We start from the raw sequence: 17,029 nt of genomic DNA on the forward strand, positions 1-17,029 counted from the left end.
GCAGGAGTGATCCTCCGCCCATTGAATTATCTTGGTCACTTCCTCCATCGCCAGGGAACTCCTTGTTCCCCCCTGATGGTTGATATATGCAACAGTCGTCATGTTGTCTGATTGAAACCTTATGAATTTGGCCTTTGCTAGATGAGGCCAAGCTTTGAGAGCATTGAATATCGCTCTCAGTTCCAGAATGTTTATCGGGAGAAGAGATTCTTCCCGAGACCATAGACCCTGAGCTTTCAGGGGTTCCCAGACCGCGCCCCAGCCCACCAGACTGGCGTCGGTCGTGACAATGACTCACTCTGGTCTGCGGAAGCTCATTCCCTGTGACAGGTTGTCCAGGATCAGCCACCAACGGAGTGAATCTCTGGTCCTTTGATCTACTTGAATCGTCGGAGACAAATCTGTATAATCCCCATTCCACTGTCTGAGCATGCACAGTTGTAATGGTCTTAGATGAATTCGTGCAAAAGGAACTATGTCCATTGCTGCAACCATCAATCCTATTACTTCCATGCACTGCGCTATGGAAGGACGAAGAACAGAATGAAGTACTTGACAAGAGCTTAGAAGTTTTGATTTTCTGACCTCTGTCAGAAAAATCCTCATTTCTAAGGAATCTATTATTGTTCCCAAGAAGGGAACTCTTGTTGACGGGGACAGAGAACTTTTTTCTTTGTTCACTTTCCATCCGTGAGATCTGAGAAAGGCTAGGACGATGTCCGTATGAGCCTTTGCTTTTGACAGAGACAACGCTTGAATCAGGATGTCGTCCAAGTAAGGTACTACTGCAATGCCCCTTGGTCTTAGAACCGCTAGAAGGGACCCTAGTACCTTTGTGAAAATTCTCGGAGCAGTGGCTAATCCGAATGGAAGCGCCACAAACTGGTAATGCTTGTCCAGAAAAGCGAACCTTAGGAACTGATGATGTTCCTTGTGGATAGGAATATGTAGGTACGCATCCTTTAAATCCACCGTGGTCATGAATTGACCTTCCAGGATGGTGGGAAGGATCGTTCGAATGGTTTCCATTTTGAACGATGGAACCCTGAGAAATTTGTTTAGGATCTTGAGATCTAAAATTGGTCTGAATGTTCCCTCTTTTTTGGGAACTATGAACAGGTTGGAGTAAAACCCCATCCCTTGTTCTCCTATTGGAACTGGATGGATTACTCCCATCTTTAACAGGTCTTCTACACAATGTAAGAATGCCTGTCTTTTTATTTGGTTTGAAGATAATTGAGACCTGTGGAACCTTCCCCTTGGGGGTAGTTCCTTGAATTCCAGGAGATAACCCTGAGAAACTATTTCTAGTGCCCAAGGATCCTGAACATCTCTTGCCCAAGCCTGAGCAAAGAGAGAAAGTCTGCCCCCCACCAGATCCGGTCCCGGATCGGGGGCCATCCCTTCATGCTGTTTTGGTAGCAGTGGCAGGCTTCTTGGCCTGCTTACCCTTGTTCCAGCCTTGCATCGGTCTCCAGGCTGGTTTGGGTTGTGAAGTATTACCCTCTTGCTTAGAGGATGTAGAATTAGAGGCTGGTCCGTTTCTGCGAAAGGGACGAAAATTAGGCTTATTTTTAGCCTTAAAAGACCTATCCTGAGGGAGGGCGTGGCCCTTTCCCCCGGTGATGTCTGAAATAATCTCTTTCAAATCAGGACCAAACAGTGTTTTACCCTTGAAAGGGATGTTAAGCAATTTTGTCTTGGAAGACACATCCGCTGACCAAGACTTTAGCCAAAGCGCTCTGCACGCCACGATAGCAAACCCTGAATTTTTCGCCGCTAATCTAGCTAATTGCAAAGCGGCATCTAAAATAAAAGAGTTAGCCAATTTAAGTGCTTGAACTCTGTCCATAACCTCCTCATACGAAGATTCTTTATTGAGCGACTTTTCTAGTTCTTCGAACCAGAAACACGCTGCCGTAGTGACAGGAACAATGCATGAAATTGGTTGTAGAAGGTAACCTTGCTGAACAAACATCTTTTTAAGCAAACCCTCTAATTTTTTACCCATAGGATCTTGAAAGCACAACTATCTTCTATAGGAATAGTCGTGCGTTTGTTTAGAGTAGAAACCGCCCCCTCGACCTTGGGGACTGTCTGCCATAAGTCCTTTCTGGGGTCGACTATAGGAAATAATTTCTTAAATATAGGGGGAGGAACAAAAGGTATGCCGGGCCTTTCCCACTCAATATTTACTATGTCCGCCACCCGCTTGGGTATAGGAAAAGCATCGGGGGGCACCGGAACCTCTAGGAACTTGTCCATCTTACATAATTTCTCTGGAATGACCAAATTGTCACAATCATCCAGAGTAGATAATACCTCCTTAAGCAGTGCGCGGAGATGTTCTAATTTAAATTTAAATGTTACAACATCAGGTTCAGCTTGTTGAGAAATTTTTCCTGAATCTGAAATTTCTCCCTCAGACAAAACCTCCCTCCTGGCCCCTTCAGATTGGTGTGAGGGTATGTCAGAACAGTTATCATCAGCGTCCTCTTGCTCTTCAGTGTTTAAAACAGAGCAATCGCGCTTTCTCTGATAAGTAGGCATTTTGGATAAAATGTTTGCAATAGAATTATCCATTACAGCCGTTAATTGTTGCATGGTAATAAGTATTGGCGCACTAGATTTACTAGGGGCCTCTTATGTGGGCAAAACTGGTGTAGACACAGAAGGGGATGATGCAGTATCATGCTTACTCCCCTCATTTGAGGAATCATCTTGGGCAATATCATTATCTGTGGCATCATTGTCCCTACTTTGTTTGGACACTATGGCACAATTATCACATAAATTTAAATGGGGAGAAACCTTAGTTTTCATACATATAGAACATAGCTTATCTGATGGTACAGACATGTTAAACAGGCTTAAACTTGTCAACAAAGCACAAAAAACGTTTTAAAATAAAACCGTTATTGTCACTTTAAATTTTAAACTGAACACACTTTATTACTGAATATGTGAAAAAGTATGAAGGAATTGTTCAAAATTCACCAAAATTTCACATTGTCTTAAAGCCTTAAAAGTATTGCACACCAAATTTGAAAGCTTTAACCCTTAAAATAACGGAACCGGAGCCGTTTTTACATTTAACCCCTATACAGTCCCAGCTATCTGCTTTGCTGAGACCCAACCAAGCCCAGAGGGGAATACGATACCAAATGACGCCTTCTATAAGCTTTTTCAGTGGTTCTTAGCTCCTCACACATGCATCTGCATGCCTTGCTTTCCAAAAACAACTGCGCATTAGTGGCGCGAAAATGAGGCTCTGCCTATGACTAGAAAAGGCCCCCATCTGAAAAAGGTGTCCAATACAGTGCCTGCCGTTTTTTAACACAATCCCCAAGATTATAATAACTATTAAGAGTTATAATCTGCAAAATATGCTTATCAAAGTAATCGTTTTAGCCCAGAAAAATGTCTACCAGTTTTTTAAGCCCTTATGAAGCCCTTTATTCTTTTACTTAATCTAAGAAAATGGCTTACCGGTCCCCATAGGGGAAATGACAGCCTTCCAGCATTACATAGTCTTGTTAGAAATGTGGCCAGTCATACCTCAAGCAGAAAAGTCTGCCAACTGTTTCCCCCAACTGAAGTTACTTCATCTCAACAGTCCTGTGTGGAAACAGCAATCGATTTTAGTAACGTTTGCTAAAATCATCTTCCTCTTACAAACAGAAATCTTCCTCTCTTTTCTGTTTCAGAGTAAATAGTACATACCAGCACTATTTTAAAATAACAAACACTTGATTGAAGGATAAAAACTACATTTAAACACCAAAAAACTCTTAGCCATCTCCGTGGAGATGTTGCCTGTGCAACGGCAAAGAGAATGACTGGGGTAGGCGGAGCCTAGGAGGGATCATGTGACCAGCTTTGCTGGGCTCTTTGCCATTTCCTGTTGGGGAAGAGAATATCCCACAAGTAAGGATGACGCCGTGGACCGGACACACCTATGTTGGAGAAAATGCTTGTATGTCAAATAGAAATGCACCCGAGCACATTTCAATTTTGACTTTTCTATCCCTTTAATATTTGAAAATGGCAAAGTATTTCAGTATAGCTTTTTGAGCAAATAAAATGATTACATTTGTGACATCTTGTTTGCAGCTGTCTATTAGTTAAGAAGTTAAGACATTGGTAAATTCTGTAGATGTAAACTTGACATTTACATTTTCTGCCAAAAACTATAAAAGGTTCATCTGTACTTTTTATAAAATGTGTGACTTGTGTAATATTAGAAAATGTAAAAGTGAGAATTTGTTATTTAATACGTAAAGTTTTTCATAGGAATCATCTAAATTCTCACACAATAAGCTTAGAAATCTAACTGTCTTCCTGACTATATATTAATTACATCAAGAATGAGATCACTGATGAACTCCCAATTCAAACTGCAAACAGAAATTCAAAATAATAATAATAATAATAATAATGCAGATCTCCCCAAGGCAGAACATGCTGTGATCTGAGACGTCATTGCAGAAAATGTAGCATGTCTGCAGAAAGAATGGGACACTTGCAGGAGCTGTTAGCTCTTTCGCTTTGCAGAGCTGCTGTGCATCAGGCCGTTATCTTCAAATAGTGCTGTGTTCTGGCTGCACTGTGTAAGTTTCCCTAACAAAGTGCAACCAGTCAAATATGGAGAAAGACTGGTTCTCATGGATGTTTTAAACCACAATCCGTAGCTCTTTTCTGGTCGAAAAAGCTGTGACGCCTGAATATAAGACATTCTTGTGAACACCTTTTTATTACTACAGTTTTACCTTATAATTAATTATATGTCAGACCAACAGCAAATTAAATATTTATTCAAGAGACATTTTAAAATCTTAATTTTTTTTTAATTTATTTTTGTAGCTAATTTTCAATTATATTTTCAGCTGCTGTAATATATTATACAAATTTAAAAATTGCTTTTTTCTCCAGTCCAATCGATATGGTGCTTTAGTGTTAATGCCTAATATAAAATGAATTTAATGAAAAATTATTGCAGAAAGTAAAAAAAGTTCTGCCTCTGGCATCACCCCCCTTGAACCCTCCAGGCGGAGGCAAAAAAAAGATAGTGAAGATGTGTGAATTACAGTGCATCGTATATATGTTTCATGCGGTGACTCAATGCACTCAGACGATTTATCATGTTATATCGGGCTTATCCACAGCCCGGGTAATGCTAGGATTACTCAATTTCTAACTTTAGGGTAGTTTTTCCACTTGAGCCACTGGAGGACTCTGAGATCTTGAATGAAAATAAAGCCTGAAGATCTACCCCTTGAGGGGTTATCCAGCAGATTAAAATCCAGACTAACAGATTACTTAGGGGAGAGAAAAACCACAGCCCTGATCATGGAACCAATGGAGGACAGAACGTCTTAAATAACAGGAACTCAAACAATATTCGCTAATATCATCCGACAAAGGTACTGTACAGAAGTATGGCTATGTGCAACAATAGCACAAAGCTATTGATACTGTAGCCTACCATAGCACAGAACATGAAAAAGGATAGAGACGCATATTTATATCAATAAGGTATAACAGATCATAGTACCAAGCATGGAACATACCGAAGAAAAAATAAGGCACAATAACGTTATGGAATACCACAGCCAGAAAGGTAGAGAAGGAGATATAGCAAAACTGATCGAACTACCTCCAAAATAAAACAAACCATTGCACAGCAATAAGAATAGTACAAGCCTTGAACTAAAAACAATTGCTGTGTACCGGAGTATAAGGCCCCTTTTTAGTCTGGGGAAAGCGTGCACGCAGTACCCCACTACCATAATTGTGCAGTCGAGTTTCCTACATGTGTGGAAATCGCAGAGGACAGCAGGCTCAGAGTGCAATGAACCAGCCTCGCCCTGGGAGAGCCACCTTGGTGATCATGGCTAAAACTTCCCTGACAGGCAAGTATATTGATGCACAGTAATCTTAGTATGGTAGGGCAAATATGGAAAATAGTCGCATCTGCCATGGTGCTTAATATTGCACAATAACACCCATACAAGATTAATAATATTTCTTATGTGTGTAGATCCTAAATACTTTTCACACAGCCAAAACTGAGAGTCCCTCAAAAAAACAAAAAAAAACAAAACACAGCTTTTGAAAATCCTTTAGTATTCCCCAAACTGAAAATTATATTTTTGCGCAGCAATAAAAAAACATTACAAGATACACAAAATACCCTATGATCCATAGAGGCAATTATGTTACTGCACAGAACTAAATAAACAGCAACAGTATATAATATAAAATATGGTAGTATCATATAGAGGCAAACATATGTTATTGTGCAGCTATAAATAGCACCAGATATGGAATATTGTAGTATCCCAAAGAGGGAAATAGGTTATTGCAAGGCAAAAAATAACAGTACAAAATAAATAAAATACTGTATTTCCTTAGAGGAAAAAAAATCTATTATTGCACCGCAATAAGAACAACATTACAAGATAAGTAAAATATTGAAATATCCTATAGATGGAAAAATTTATTACATAGCAATAATAGAACTGTACAATATAAGTAAAATACTGTAATATCCCATAGAGGGAAAGATGGGTTATTGCAAGGAAATAAATAAGAACAGTACAAAATACATAAAATACTGTAGCTTTTATAGAGGAAAAAAAATATAAGATTGCATAGCAATAAACAACAGTATAAGATATTTAAATACTGAAGTATTCCTTAAAGGAAAATTAGTTTATTAAACCGCAATAAATAACCACAAGAAGAGACATGAAAAATACCATGGAATCCCATAGCAGGGAAATCATGTTATTGCACAGCAAGTTACAGTATCTTACAAAAGTTGAGTACACATTTTTGTAAATATTTTATTATATCTTTTCATGTGACAACACTGAAGAAATGACACTTTGCTACTACAATGTAAAGTAGTGAGTGTTCAGCCTGTATGTTCAGCCTGTATAACAGTGTAAATTTGCTGTCCCCTCAAAATAACTCAACGCACAGCCATTAATGTCTAAACCATTGGCAACAAAAGAGGGTACACCCCTGAGTGAAAATGTCCAAGTTGCGCCCAATTAGCCATTTTCATGTGACTCATTAGTGTTACAAGATCTCAGGTGTGAAGTGGGAGCAGGTGTGTTAAATTTGGTGTCAACGCTCTCACACTCTCTCATACTGGTCACTGGAAGTTCAGCATGGCTACTCATGGCAAAGAACTCTGAGGATCTGAAAAAAAGAATTGTTGCTCTATATAAATATGGCCTAGGCTATAAGAAGATTGCAAAGACCCTGAAACTGAGCTGCAGCACGGTGGGCAAGACCATACAGCGTTTTCACAGTACAGGTTCCACTCAGAACAGGCCTCGCCATTGTTGACCAAAGAAGTTGAGTGTACATGATCAGCGTCATATCCAAAGGTTGACTTTGGGAAATAGACATAGGAGTGCTGCCAGCATTGCTGCAGAAGTTGAAGGGCTGGGGGGGGGTCAACCTGTCAGTGCTCAGACCATACGCCACACACTGCATCAAATTGGTCTGCATAGCTCTCATCACAGAAGGAAGCCTCTTCTAAAGATGATGCACAAGAAAGTCCGCAAACAGTTTGCTGAAGACAAGCAGACTAAGGACATGGATTACTGGAACCATGTCCTGTGGTCCGATGAGACCAAGATAAACTTATTTGGTTCAGATGGTGTCAAGCGTGTGTGGCGGCAACCAGATGAGGAGTACAAAGACAAGTTAGTCTTGCCTACAGTCAAGAATGGTGGTTGGAGTGTCATGGTCTGGGCCTGCATGAGTGATGTCGGCACTGGGGAGCTACAGTTCATTGAGTATGAATGCAAATATGTACTGTGACATACTGAAGCAGAGCATGATACCCTCCCTTTGGCAACAACCCTAAACACACCTCCAAGATGACCACTGCCTTGCTAAAGAAACGGAGGGTAAAGGTGATGGACTGGTCAAGCATGTCTCCAGACATAAACCCTATTGAGCATCTATGGGGCATCATCAGACGGAAGGTGGAGGAGCGCAAGGTCTCTAATACCCACCAGCTCTGTGATGTCGTCATGGAAGAGGACTCCAATGGCAACCTGTGAAGCTCTGGTGAACTCCATGCCCAAGAGAGTTAAGGCAGTGCTGGAAAATAATGGTGGCCACACAAAATATTGACACTTTGGGCCCAATTTGGACATTTCCATTTAGGGGTGTACTCACTTTTGTTGCCAACGGTTTAGACATTAATATCTGTATGTTGAGTTATTTTGAGGGGACAACAAATTTAAACTGTCATACAGGCTGTACATTTACTACTTTACATTGTAGCAAAAGGTAATTTCTTCAGTGTTGTCACATGAAAAGATATAATAAAATATTTACAAAAATTTGAGGGGTGTACTCACTTTTGTGAGATACTGTATGTAGAATACTGTAGTACAGCAATAAATATCCCCAGCACAAGATATTAAGGATATTGTAGAATCCCTTAGCAGGAAAAATATGTTATTGCATAGTAATGCATAATAACATTACAAGACATGTAAAATACTGTAGTATCCCAAGGAAAAACATATTATTGCACAGCAATAAATAACAATAGAAGAGAATAAAACAAGGTAAAATCCTACAGAGGGTAATATGTTATTGCGTAGCGCTAAAGAACAATAGCACAATATATGTAAAATACTGTAGCATCCCAAAGAGGGAAAAACAGAATTTATGTTTACCTGATAAATTACTTTCTCCAACGGTGTGTCCGGTCCACGGCGTCATCCTTACTTGTGGGATATTCTCTTCCCCAACAGGAAATGGCAAAGAGCCCAGCAAAGCTGGTCACATGATCCCTCCTAGGCTCCGCCTACCCCAGTCATTCGACCGACGTTAAGGAGGAATATTTGCATAGGAGAAACCATATGGTACCGTGGTGACTGTAGTTAAAGAAAATAAATTATCAGACCTGATTAAAAAAACCAGGGCGGGCCGTGGACCGGACACACCGTTGGAGAAAGTAATTTATCAGGTAAACATAAATTCTGTTTTCTCCAACATAGGTGTGTCCGGTCCACGGCGTCATCCTTACTTGTGGGAACCAATACCAAAGCTTTAGGACACGGATGAAGGGAGGGAGCAAATCAGGTCACCTAAATGGAAGGCACCACGGCTTGCAAAACCTTTCTCCCAAAAATAGCCTCAGAAGAAGCAAAAGTATCAAACTTGTAAAATTTGGTAAAAGTGTGCAGTGAAGACCAAGTCGCTGCCCTACATATCTGATCAACAGAAGCCTCGTTCTTGAAGGCCCATGTGGAAGCCACAGCCCTAGTGGAATGAGCTGTGATTCTTTCGGGAGGCTGCCGTCCGGCAGTCTCGTAAGCCAATCTGATGATGCTTTTAATCCAAAAAGAGAGAGAGGTAGAAGTTGCTTTTTGACCTCTCCTTTTACCGGAATAAACAACAAACAAGGAAGATGTTTGTCTAAAATCCTTTGTAGCATCTAAATAGAATTTTAGAGCGCGAACAACATCCAAATTGTGCAACAAACGTTCCTTCTTTGAAACTGGTTTCGGACACAGAGAAGGTACGATAATCTCCTGGTTAATGTTTTTGTTAGAAACAACTTTTGGAAGAAAACCAGGTTTAGTACGTAAAACCACCTTATCTGCATGGAACACCAGATAAGGAGGAGAACACTGCAGAGCAGATAATTCTGAAACTCTTCTAGCAGAAGAAATTGCAACTAAAAACAAAACTTTCCAAGATAATAACTTAATATCAACGGAATGTAAGGGTTCAAACGGAACCCCCTGAAGAACTGAAAGAACTAAATTGAGACTCCAAGGAGGAGTCAAAGGTTTGTAAACAGGCTTAATTCTAACCAGAGCCTGAACAAAGGCTTGAACATCTGGCACAGCTGCCAGCTTTTTGTGAAGTAACACAGACAAGGCAGAAATCTGTCCCTTCAGGGAACTTGCAGATAATCCTTTTTCCAATCCTTCTTGAAGGAAGGATAGAATCTTAGGAATCTTAACCTTGTCCCAAGGGAATCCTTTAGATTCACACCAACAGATATATTTTTTCCAAATTTTGTGGTAAATCTTTCTAGTTACAGGCTTTCTGGCCTGAACAAGAGTATCGATAACAGAATCTGAGAACCCTCGCTTCGATAAGATCAAGCGTCCAATCTCCAAGCAGTCAGCTGGAGTGAAACCAGATTCGGATGTTCGAACGGACCCTGAACAAGAAGGTCTCGTCTCAAAGGTAGCTTCCAAGGTGGAGCCGATGACATATTCACCAGATCTGCATACCAAGTCCTGCGTGGCCACGCAGGAGCTATCAAGATCACCGACGCCCTCTCCTGATTGATCCTGGCTACCAGCCTGGGGATGAGAGGAAACGGCGGGAACACATAAGCTAGTTTGAAGGTCCAAGGTGCTACTAGTGCATCCACTAGAGCCGCCTTGGGATCCCTGGATCTGGACCCGTAGCAAGGAACTTTGAAGTTCTGACGAGAGGCCATCAGATCCATGTCTGGAATGCCCCACAGCTGAGTGACTTGGGCAAAGATTTCCGGATGGAGTTCCCACTCCCCCGGATGCAATGTCTGACAACTCAGAAAATCCGCTTCCCAATTTTCCACTCCTGGGATGTGGATAGCAGACAGGTGGCAGGAGTGAGACTCCGCCCATAGAATGATTTTGGTCACTTCTTCCATCGCTAGGGAACTCCTTGTTCCCCCCTGATGGTTGATGTACGCAACAGTTGTCATGTTGTCTGATTGAAACCGTATGAACTTGGCCCTCGCTAGCTGAGGCCAAGCCTTGAGAGCATTGAATATCGCTCTCAGTTCCAGAATATTTATCGGTAGAAGAGATTCTTCCCGAGACCAAAGACCCTGAGCTTTCAGGGATCCCCAGACCGCGCCCCAGCCCATCAGACTGGCGTCGGTCGTGACAATGACCCACTCTGGTCTGCGGAATGTCATCCCTTGTGACAGGTTGTCCAGGGACAGCCACCAACGGAGTGAGTCTCTGGTCCTCTGATTTACTTGTATCTTCGGAGACAAGTCTGTATAGTCCCCATTCCACTGACTGAGCATGCACAGTTGTAATGGTCTTAGATGAATGCGCGCAAAAGGAACTATGTCCATTGCCGCTACCATCAACCCGATCACTTCCATGCACTGAGCTATGGAAGGAAGAGGAACGGAATGAAGTATCCGACAAGAGTCTAGAAGTTTTGTTTTTCTGGCCTCTGTCAGAAAAATCCTCATTTCTAAGGAGTCTATTATTGTTCCCAAGAAGGGAACCCTTGTTGACGGAGATAGAGAACTCTTTTCCACGTTCACTTTCCATCCGTGAGATCTGAGAAAGGCCAGGACAATGTCCGTGTGAGCCTTTGCTTGAGGAAGGGACGACGCTTGAATCAGAATGTCGTCCAAGTAAGGTACTACAGCAATGCCCCTTGGTCTTAGCACAGCTAGAAGGGACCCTAGTACCTTTGTGAAAATCCTTGGAGCAGTGGCTAATCCGAAAGGAAGCGCCACGAACTGGTAATGCTTGTCCAGGAATGCGAACCTTAGGAACCGATGATGTTCCTTGTGGATAGGAATATGTAGATACGCATCCTTTAAATCCACCGTGGTCATGAATTGACCTTCCTGGATGGAAGGAAGAATAGTTCGAATGGTTTCCATCTTGAACGATGGAACCTTGAGAAACTTGTTTAAGATCTTGAGATCTAAGATTGGTCTGAACGTTCCCTCTTTTTTGGGAACTATGAACAGATTGGAGTAGAACCCCATCCCTTGTTCTCTTAATGGAACAGGATGAATCACTCCCATTTTTAACAGGTCTTCTACACAATGTAAGAATGCCTGTCTTTTTATGTGGTCTGAAGACAACTGAGACCTGTGGAACCTCCCCCTTGGGGGAAGTCCCTTGAATTCCAGAAGATAACCTTGGGAGACTATTTCTAGCGCCCAAGGATCCAGAACATCTCTTGCCCAAGCCTGAGCGAAGAGAGAGAGTCTGCCCCCCACCAGATCCGGTCCCGGATCGGGGGCCAACATTTCATGCTGTCTTGGTAGCAGTGGCAGGTTTCTTGGCCTGCTTTCCCTTGTTCCAGCCTTGCATTGGTCTCCAAGCTGGCTTGGCTTGAGAAGTATTACCCTCTTGCTTAGAGGACGTAGCACTTTGGGCTGGTCCGTTTCTACGAAAGGGACGAAAATTAGGTTTATTTTTTGCCTTGAAAGGCCGATCCTGAGGAAGGGCGTGGCCCTTACCCCCAGTGATATCAGAGATAATCTCTTTCAAGTCAGGGCCAAACAGCGTTTTCCCCTTGAAAGGAATGTTAAGTAGCTTGTTCTTGGAAGACGCATCAGCCGACCAAGATTTCAACCAAAGCGCTCTGCGCGCCACAATAGCAAACCCAGAATTCTTAGCCGCTAACCTAGCCAATTGCAAAGTGGCGTCTAGGGTGAAAGAATTAGCCAATTTGAGAGCATTGATTTTGTCCATAATCTCCTCATAAGGAGGAGAATCACTATCGACCGCCTTTATCAGCTCATCGAACCAGAAACATGCGGCTGTAGCGACAGGGACAATGCATGAAATTGGTTGTAGAAGGTAACCCTGCTGAACAAACATCTTTTTAAGCAAACCTTCTAATTTTTTATCCATAGGATCTTTGAAAGCACAACTATCCTCTATGGGTATAGTGGTGCGTTTGTTTAAAGTGGAAACCGCTCCCTCGACCTTGGGGACTGTCTGCCATAAGTCCTTTCTGGGGTCGACCCTAGGAAACAATTTTTTAAATATGGGGGGAGGGACGAAAGGAATACCGGGCCTTTCCCATTCTTTATTAACAATGTCCGCCACCCGCTTGGGTATAGGAAAAGCTTCTGGGAGCCCCGGCACCTCTAGGAACTTGTCCATTTTACATAGTTTCTCTGGATAATACCTCCTTAAGCAGAATGCGGAGATGTTCCAACTTAAATTTAAACGTAATCACATCAGGTTCAGCTTGTTGAGAAATGTTCCCTGAATCAGTAATTTCTCCCACAGACAAAACCTCCCTGGCCCCATCAGACTGGGTTAGGGGCCCTTCAGAAACATTATTATCAGCGTCGTCATGCTCTTCAGTATCTAAAACAGAGCAGTCGCTCTTACGCTGATAAGTGTTCATTTTGGCTAAAATGTTTTTGACAGAATTATCCATTACAGCCGTTAATTGTTGCATAGTAAGGAGTATTGGCGCGCTAGATGTACTAGGGGCCTCCTGAGTGGGCAAGACTCGTGTAGACGAAGGAGGGAATGATGCAGTACCATGCTTACTCCCCTCACTTGAGGAATCATCTTGGGCATCATTGTCATTGTCACATAAATCACATTTATTTAAATGAATAGGAATTCTGGCTTCCCCACATTCAGAACACAGTCTATCTGGTAGTTCAGACATGTTAAACAGGCATAAACTTGATAACAAAGTACAAAAAACGTTTTAAAATAAAACCGTTACTGTCACTTTAAATTTTAAACTGAACACACTTTATTACTGCAATTGCGAAAAAACATGAAGGAATTGTTCAAAATTCACCAAATTTTCACCACAGTGTCTTAAAGCCTTAAAAGTATTGCACACCAAATTTGGAAGCTTTAACCCTTAAAATAACGGAACCGGAGCCGTTTTGAACTTTAACCCCTTTACAGTCCCTGGTATCTGCTTTGCTGAGACCCAACCAAGCCCAAAGGGGAATACGATACCAAATGACGCCTTCAGAAAGTCTTTTCTAAGTATCAGAGCTCCTCTCACATGCGACTGCATGCCATGCCTCTCAAAAACAAGTGCGCAACACCGGCGCGAAAATGAGGCTCTGCCTATGATTTGGGAAAGCCCCTAAAGAATAAGGTGTCTAAAACAGTGCCTGCCGATATTATTATATCAAAATACCCAGATAAAATGATTCCTCAAGGCTAAATATGTGTTAATAATGAATCGATTTAGCCCAGAAAAAGTCTACAGTCTTAATAAGCCCTTGTGAAGCCCTTATTTACGATCGTAATAAACATGGCTTACCGGATCCCATAGGGAAAATGACAGCTTCCAGCATTACATCGTCTTGTTAGAATGTGTCATACCTCAAGCAGCAAGAGACTGCTCACTGTTCCCCCAACTGAAGTTAATTGCTCTCAACAGTCCTGTGTGGAACAGCCATGGATTTTAGTGACGGTTGCTAAAATCATTTTCCTCATACAAACAGAAATCTTCATCTCTTTTCTGTTTCTGAGTAAATAGTACATACCAGCACTATTTCAAAATAACAAACTCTTGATTGAATAATAAAAACTACAGTTAAACACTAAAAAACTCTAAGCCATCTCCGTGGAGATGTTGCCTGTACAACGGCAAAGAGAATGACTGGGGTAGGCGGAGCCTAGGAGGGATCATGTGACCAGCTTTGCTGGGCTCTTTGCCATTTCCTGTTGGGGAAGAGAATATCCCACAAGTAAGGATGACGCCGTGGACCGGACACACCTATGTTGGAGAAAAACATAATTTATGTAAGAACTTACCTGATAAATTCATTTCTTTCATATTGGCAAGAGTCCATAAGCTAGTGACGTATGGGATATACAATCCTACCAGGAGGGGCAAAGTTTCCCAAACCTCAAAATGCCTCCAAATACACCCCTCACCACACCCACAATTCAGTTTAACGAATAGCCAAGCAGTGGGTTGATAAAGAAAGGAGTAGAAAGCATCAACAAACACAACAATTTGAAAATAATTGTGCTTTATACAAAAAATCATAACCACCATAAAAACAAAATTTATGCTTACCTGATAAATTTCTCTCTCTTGTGGTGTATTCAGTCCACGGGTTCATCCATTACTTGTGGGATATTCTCCTTCCCAACAGGAAGTTGCAAGAGGACACCCACAGCAGAGCTGTCTATATAGCTCCTCCCCTAACCCCCACCTCCAGTCATTCGACCGAAGACAAGTAAGAAAAAGGAGAAACTATAGGGTGCAGTGGTGACTGTAGTTTTAAAAAATAAAAACACCTGCCTTAAAGTGACATGGCGGGCCGTGGACTGGATACACCACAAGAGAAATAAATTTATCAGGTAAGCATAAATTTTGTTTTCTCTTGTAAGGTGTATCCAGTCCACGGGTTCATCCATTACTTGTGGGATACCAATACCAAAGCTTTAGGACACGGATGAAGGGAGGGACAAGGCAGGTACTTAAACGGAAGGCACCACTGTCTGTAAGACCTTTCTCCCAAAAATAGCCTCCAAGGAAGCAAAAGTATCAAATTTGTAGAATTTAGAAAAAGTATGAAGCGAAGACCAAGTTGCCGCCTTACAAATCTGTTCAACAGAGGCCTCATGTTTAAAAGCCCATGTGGAAGCTACCGCTCTAGTAGAATGAGCTGTAATTCTTTCAGGAGGCTGCTGGCCAGCAGTCTCAAGCTAAATGGATTATGCTTCTTAGCCAAAAAGAAAGAGAAGTTGCCGAAGCCTTTTGGCCTCTCCTCTTTCCAGAGTAGACAACAAACAATGCAGATGTTTGACGAAAATCCTTAGTAGCTTGCAAATAAAACTTTAAAGCACGAACCACGCCAAGATTGTGTAACAGACGTTCCTTCTTTGAAGAAGGATTAGGACACAGTGACGGAAGAACAATTTCCTGATTGATATTCCTATTAGATACTACCTTAGGAAGAAACCCAGGTTTGGTACGCAAAACTACCTTATCTGCATGGAAGATCAGATAAGGAGAATCATACTGCAAGGCAGATAACTCTGAAACTCTTCGAGCCAAAGAGATAGCTACTAAAAACAGAACTTTCCAAGATAAAAGCTTGATATCTATGGAATGCAACGGTTCAAACGGAACCCCTTGAAGAACTTTAAGAACTAAATTTAAACTCCATGGCGGCGAACAGGTTTAAACACAGGCCTGATTCTAACCAAAGCCTGACAAAACGCCTGAACATCTGGAACATCAGCCAGGCGCTTGTGCAAAATAATAGACAGAGCAGAAATCTGTCCCTTTAAGGAACTAGCCGATAATCCCTTTTCCAATCCTTCTTGGAGAAAAGATAGTATCCTGGGAATCCTGACCTTACTCCACGAGTAACCCTTGGATTCACACCAATGAAGATATTTACACCATATCTTATGATAGATTTTCCTGGTGACAGGCTTTCGAGCCTGAATCAAGGTATCAATGACCGACTCGGAGAAACCACGTTTTGATCAAATCAAGTGTTCAATCTCCAAGCAGTCAGATGCAGAGAAACTAGATTTGGATGTTTGAATGGACCTTGGAGTAGAAGGTCCTGCCTCAGCGGCAGAGTCCATGGTGGGAAGGATGACATGTCAACGAGATCTGCATACCAAGTGCTGCGTGGCCACGCAGGTGCTATCAAAATCACTGAAGCTCTATCCTGCTTGATTTTGGCAATCCGACGAGGGAGGAGAGGAAACTGTGGAAACACATAAGCCAGGTTGAAGGACCAGGGCACTGCTAGAGCATCTATCAGCTTTGCCTGGGGATCCCTTGACCTGGACCCGTAACGAGGAAGCTTGGTGTTCTGACGAGACGCCATCAGATCCAGTTCTGGTTTGCCCCATAGTTGAATCAGCTGGGCAAATACCTCCGGATGGAGCTCCCACTCCTTATGATCTTTATAACGTAAAGTAAAATCAGTACATTTGGTACACATTCTAAGAGGGGGTTCCACAATGGCTTCTAAACATAATGAACAAGGAGTTTCCTCTATGTCAGACATGTTTAAACAGACTAGCAATGAGACCAGCAAGCTTGGAAAACACTTTGATAAATGTAAACAAGCAAAAAATAAAAACGGTACTGTGCCTTTAAAGAGAAACAAATTTTGTCAGAAATTGAAAAACAGTGATAAAAATCTGTAAATCTTACGAAATTTTTACAGTGTGTATAATAGACTAACAGAGCATTGCACCCACTTGCAAATGGATGATTAACCCCTTAGTTTCAAACCGGATCAAAAAAACAATAT

The 17,029-nt window shown here is 41.8% G+C and overlaps 1 protein-coding gene and 1 non-coding gene across 2 annotated transcripts in view; both read right to left on the reverse strand.

Annotated features, from left to right (window-relative positions):
• Nucleotides 1–17,029, reverse strand: part of NAF1 (nuclear assembly factor 1 ribonucleoprotein) — a 108,953-nt gene that overhangs the window by 3,785 nt on the left and 88,139 nt on the right. The window lies entirely within an intron of this gene.
• On the reverse strand, nucleotides 5,755–5,920 carry LOC128650557 (U1 spliceosomal RNA). The gene has a single exon (XR_008400851.1). It is a non-coding gene; the product is annotated as a U1 spliceosomal RNA (small nuclear RNA).

The sequence above is a fragment of the Bombina bombina genome, chromosome 2, assembly GCF_027579735.1.
Source record: "Bombina bombina isolate aBomBom1 chromosome 2, aBomBom1.pri, whole genome shotgun sequence".
In the NCBI taxonomy this organism is placed as follows: Eukaryota; Metazoa; Chordata; class Amphibia; order Anura; family Bombinatoridae; genus Bombina; species Bombina bombina.